This window comes from Malania oleifera, chromosome 6, assembly GCF_029873635.1.
Source record: "Malania oleifera isolate guangnan ecotype guangnan chromosome 6, ASM2987363v1, whole genome shotgun sequence".
In the NCBI taxonomy this organism is placed as follows: Eukaryota; Viridiplantae; Streptophyta; class Magnoliopsida; order Santalales; family Ximeniaceae; genus Malania; species Malania oleifera.
In genome coordinates, this window is record NC_080422.1 from 48,276,639 (window position 1) to 48,283,017 (window position 6,379).

General features: G+C 36.1%; 1 non-coding gene across 1 annotated transcript; it reads left to right on the forward strand.

The window, feature by feature from the left end:
* Positions 1-3,469: 3,469 nt before the first annotated feature.
* On the forward strand, positions 3,470-3,576 carry LOC131159001 (small nucleolar RNA R71). Its single transcript, XR_009137615.1, has one exon. It is a non-coding gene; the product is annotated as a small nucleolar RNA R71 (small nucleolar RNA).
* The last annotated feature ends 2,803 nt before the right edge of the window (positions 3,577-6,379 follow it).

The following is a 6,379-nucleotide window of genomic DNA, read 5'->3' on the forward strand; positions in this document are numbered from 1 at the left end:
GTGACTCGTTACACCCAGGATATCCGCGGACACCTAAAAAACTGCCGCTTTGACTCGGCCTAACTGGTATACCCTCAAAAACACTCAAAAATGATATGTTCAATCATTGTATGTGAGGAAGAGTGTCATGATTAAACATCCCACATACTGCAAGGAACAAACACTAAATGTACGGAGTGGACTAGTCTGAAAAGGATCCAACCTATTTACTAGGTGTCGAGTCCTTTACCCTAGCATTTTCTCACCTACTCGCCATATCCAACCAAGGCCACCCTAGATCAACTTATTCACAAACTAGGTGTGAATACATCTGAGGCATTAGGCGGGTGAAGAGTCTTCATATGTGGAGAACATGTGTCGTGTCCCTGACTTTTGTTGTAGTGGTGTGGAGCACATATTAATATTTCACCTATTCTGGGGTATTTCTATTTCTCTTTTTCTTTCTTCTACTCATTTTTCAATTTCTTTCTTTTCATGGTCAATTAGGACAATCATAACACTTATTTTATTATTTTCATACCACCTATGTGCATTAAGCTCGAGCAAGAATCCATGAAATAAGTCTACTTCTAGGGTTGGCTCAACCTTCACATATTGACTAGGCTACAAGACCTAGGTTTCTATCTCTCCACTAGATGTCACCTATAGGCTAGCAATTCAAAAACCAAGACTAGTGTACAAAGAATACCCAGAAAAAAAGAATAGGGAAATTTGTGTTTTATGAACTCTGAGTTAACGTCAAAAACTCAAAAGAACAATAAATGGCTCAACAGTACCTCACAAGGTGTCACAGTCACCACGAGCGCTCTCTCAGTGTTCACAAGGAACCCTAAGTGCTACAAGTCACGCAAACATGTATTTTTTTAGCCTCAAGAGATACCATGTATATACAAAAGTTTATATAGCCATATTAACATAATTGAACTACCAATCAGCCTTCAATAGGTTACAATTCACAATTTAGCCATATAAATAGAAACTACACATAAATGACCCAAGCGTGTACTCCTAGGTTATATGCGGGTATATAATGGGCATATGTAGTGTCAGACATGGCCTAATCATCGATATTCACACATTTTTTCTTTCAATGTTATTCAAAAATGAGAAAGATTGAAGAAAAGAAAGAAACTTCCCTGACTTATTGGTGAATCCGTATAGGAATTAAATTTTCAACTCTGTACTCGTGCCAAATAAACCTGCATAAAAAATATAAATTATTCAAAAGTGCATAGATAAATAAATAAATAAAGTAATAAATATAAAAGAAATAAAAAAGAAAAACTCTTTGGGTTGCCTCCCATAAGTGCTGTTTTAATGTCTCCAGCCAAACGTTTCAATCTTCATCAACCAGGATCTCTAAGAGGAATAAATGCACAGTTCCTCTCCATTTGTTCTCCATAGTAGTGCTTCAGTTTCTGACCATTAACTTTGAATATTTCCCTATCTTGTCCTTCAAATGTATTACTCCAAAAGGGAAAATTTTGTCAATTGTATAAGGACCTATCCATTTTGACCTTAACTTACCTGGGAAGAGTTTTAATCGTGAGTTGAAAAGTAGAACCTGTTGTCTTGGAGCAAAATCATGCCTAAGAATTTGTTTTTCATGCCACTTCTTCGTCTGCTCTTTGTAGATTTTTGCATTTTCATACGTATCACCTGAGAATGCATAGCAAGATGCTCAGGGAATTGTTTCAACTCTAGAGATATAGGTTGTTGCATCTTTTGTTTAGAGATTATAGAATTAATCTTTGCTACCATAGGTTCTAGCCTCCCCATACGCTGCTGTGTTGTAATTTGTTGCAAGGATCGTTCCAGGTGATCAGTTGGTACATCTTTTTGAAAGACTTTTTCTACACTGTGCTGAATGACATCTACCTGAAAGCAAGTATTTGGATCTTCTAGGAATCTCATGTCTTGGTAGATGTTGAACACAACCTCTTCCTTGTCCACTCTTAATGTTAACTCACCCTTTGTAACATCAATTAAAGCCCTTCCAGTGGCCAAGAATAGTCAGCCAAGAATTAGTGGAACTTCTTGGTCTTCCTCCATATCTAACACCATAAAATCAGTAGGAAAAATAAATTTATCCATCTTTACCAATTCATCTTCTATGATTCCATGTGGATACTTAATGGACCGGTCTGCTAGTTGCAAAGAAATGGTTATTTGTTTCATCTCTCCAAATCCGAATTTCCTGCAAACAGAAAGTGGCATAAGATTAATGCTAGCGCCAAGATCACATAAAACTTTATCAAAAAATGAATTTCCAATATTGCAAGGCAAAGTAAAAGTCCCTGGATCTTTTAATTTTCGAGGTAATTTCTTTTGGAGAATAGCACTACACTTCTCGGTAAGTTTCACTGTTTTGAATTCCTCCAACCTTCTTTTCTTGGAAATGATCTCCTTTAGGAATTTGACATAGTTTGGCATTTGTTTCAAGGCATCTGCGAAAGGAATATTTATGTGAACTTTCTTAAAAATATCCAAAAACTTAGAAAATTACTTATCTAATTTTTGCTTTTGAAAACGTTGAGGATAAGGAAGTGGAGTAAAGAGAATAGGAGGATTGTCAGGAAATGAAACTGCTGGTGACGTGTCAGTCTCTCCTGGTGTGTCATTCACCATCTTGTTTTCTTCCACTTTATTCTTTCCTTGGCCATTATTTTCAGCTGTAGGTGTGGACATGACTTCCTCTTATGGCGACTTCTCAATTTCTCTTCCGCTCCTAAGTGTGATGGCCTTGCATTGTTCCTTAGGATTCACTTCTGTGTTACTAGAAAAAGTCCCTCCTTGTTAGGAATTTATAGTCATGGCCAGTTTTCCAATTTGCATTTCAAGATTCTTCATGGCAGCTCCCATGTTGTTACAATGAGTCTCATTGTTATCCAACTGTGCATCTATCTTTTTAAACCTTGATTTTGTCTCCTCAACAAAAGATATCATGGCATCCACAAGTGACATCTTCTTCTCACCTTGATGACTATCAAGTTCTGGAGGAGGTTGTAGCATATTTCGTGTATTTCCATAAGACAAATTCTCATGATTTCGAAGCCCTAGATGGTAATATTGTGGCAAAGGATCACCACGATAATTGTAGTTCCGATCGTTGATGTATTGAACCAATTCTTGACTCGCTCCATTGCTCAGATCTGTCCTACTTGTAGCTGCCACATATTCTGCACTTTGTGGTATCCTCTGGGTGGTCAAAGCTTAAATCTAATGGGATAGAGAAGCAACTTGAGCTGAAAGTGCAGCAACTGGTTCCAATTCATGAATCCCAGCAACTTTCTTAGCCATAGTTCTTTTAGTTGGACATTGATAGTTATTTGAGGCCATTTCTTCCAAAAGAGCAGTAGCACCCTTAGGTGTTTTTGGCATCAAAGTTCCCCTAGATGCAACATCAACTAAAGTCTGCGTTTGCCCATTCAACCCATTATAGAACATTTGAATTTGCAACCAATTCGGCAATCTATGTTGTGGGAAGTGTCGAATCAAATCCTTATACCTTTCCCATGCTTCATTAAGTGATTCAAAATCATGTAGCTTGAATTTACCAATCTCACTCCTGAGTTGGGTTGTTTTTGCAGGTGGAAAGAATTTAGCTAGAAATTTTTTTGCCATGTCCTGCTTACTAGTGATACTTCTTGGTTGTAGAGACTGTAGCCAACCTCTTGCTGTGTCCCTCAAAGAGAAAGGGAATAATCTCAGTCTAATGGTGTCTTTAGTAACACCATTGATCTTCACAGCATCACAAATCTCTAGAAACATCGCCAGATGGATTGGGATCATCAAGTGGTGATCCACTAAATTGGGCCTGCTGCACCATGCTGATTAATGTGGGTTTGAGCTCAAAATTGTTGGCATTAATGGGATGGTGTCTGATACCCGAATAGTTGTCAATCACAACTGGCCATACATAATCCTTCAAGGCGTGTGGCTATGCATTATCTTGTCCATTCTCCATGGCTAGTACCCTCTTTTTCCTTAGTACTCTAAGCGTTCTTTCAATCTTCAGATCAAAAGGAATAATGGCACGTGTTCTAGCACTGCGCATCCAACATAAAAAATACACTAGAAATACAGAAAAAAATAATAAAATAAAATAAAGGAAAGAAATATAAAAAATAAAAAAAGAAATTTTTAAGTTAAAACCAAGATTACTTTGTATCGATATTTACAAAAATAAGAAAACCTCAATCCCCGGCAACGGCGCCAAAAACTTGACCGGTGCAAAACCGCAAGTGCACAGTATCATATTTTTATAATATAATGATGTGTAGAGTATCGTCCTCAGGGATTGATGTCTTAATTTTTTTAAGTACCGAATTTATAATAACCTTAATTTTATTTAGAAAGATTAATAATTTTAGACTGCGAAATTTAAACAAAGCTACTTTAAAATAAACTATTCAAGAGAATATAAAACTGGATCCCGCTTATCAAATTACTGATCGTGAAAACTTCTAGGAAACCGATTTCACCTAGTTTCTCACTATATTTTACTCATCTAGCCAATTCGAATTCGTATTCTCTGTTTGTTAGCAAATCTCCAATTTTTCCAAAAGCCTCATTTGATAGTCAATCAAAACCTATTCTTGTTTATTATTTAACATATGATTATGCAAATTAATAAGGCAAGAGCGCAATAAGACCCTCTATTTTTAATGCTACGTAGGTTCATACAAGTCTTTCGATCTCTATATTTGCCTATGCTGAATTATCCAAGATTTATCCTATAATTCCCCCTTTCAGTAGCAAATCACAAGACTAATATCATTTAATTAATGACTAGTTAATTAAAAGCATTAAGCACAGAATAACTCAAACAAACATGAATGAAAACTACTTCAGATTAGCATCAAAGAGCAAGCATAGTTCGAAATTGGCTACATCGTTTTCCTAGAATACAAAAGTTTAGTTCATTTCGAAAATTAAATTCAACATAACAGATTTCACCATATTTTATTCTAATTGGAGCGTACGGGAAAAATCAACACTCGTAGTACTGCCGTCGCGCGTCATGAACACCCCGAACACTGCTGTTGTTCACTGCCTTCTGATTTCGAAAAGATATTAATTTTCTATACGCCACTAGCCACCTTCCTTGCTGCTATGTTGTTGAACTTCAATCGTGCAATCGCTAGAAGAAAACATCAAGAAAAATTTTCTCCTTTAATCTCCCACAAGAAGCTCCTCTAAAGAAATGCCTCCAATGAAAAATCTCCTCCCCGACCTCCTCTGCTTGCAACCTTCTATTAGAATTTCAAAATATATATTTTTTTCGTCTCTTGCGGTCTCCTCTCCTAAACCCTTTGTTCCTTCAAAAAAAATTATCTTCCCCTGCGCACCACCTTCCGCCCCCCAAAAATCCCTTCTTGTGCGTCCTTTGTTCTACCACCCCCTTATTTCTTTTTCTTTCTTTTCTTTTCTTTCTTTTCTTTTCTTTCTTTCCTTTTCTTTCCTTTCTTTTATTTTCTTTCCTTTTTTTTTTTTTCGTTTCTTTCTTTTTTTCAAAGGTACACAATTTCCCCTCCACCTTCAAGCCCGATTTCTACCCTCCTACAACCCGTAACTCTTAAAGTTCAAAACAACAAAGTTGTAGAAATCTTTATTAGCTTTCCCAAAAATTTTGAATCGTCTTCATTAGAGCTCAGAAGAGAACGTTACACCCTGATTACAGAGAATTGTTGAAATAGTTCATAAAACAACGTATGATAAATTCACGTCTGATTTCGACCTTGATGCAGCTAATATTTCGCAAAACACAAAACATGAAAATATTAGAATGTTTTCTTATATTTCTATGACATCCTGAATCATCTGAATTGGAGGTCATATGAGAGAGTTATGCATAGATTACAAAGTACCGTCAATTTTTTAGCTTCCAATAGTTGCCCTGTAATAAAAAATACCAAAATTTCATACATTACTCAATAAAATTCAAATTTTATAAATAGAACACAATGTTAGAATATTGAGAGTAATTATGAATTTAAATAAAAAATATAATTCGTAATGCATGAATTAAAGCACTTAATTACGCAGTTTAAGTACGTAATTAGTAGCTCTAGCCTAATTGAAGGAGTGACCGGGTGAGGGGTATCACTTGGAGAGGTAGGCTCTAGCCTATTGAAGGAGTGTGTAATGGTGTTGTTCCACCCAGAAAAGGAATTGATATAGTAGAATCCTTGTGTGTTTCACCAAAGACGAGGATGTAGGCTGTGGATAAGCTGAATCTCGTAAAAACTCGGTGTCACTCTCTTTCCCTTACTCTCTTTGTTTTTCAACAACCATATAAACTGTGTGGATGTTTTAATTTTCATGATCATATAAACTACGTAGTTTGGAAATTAAATAAACTGAATTTTAATTTGTT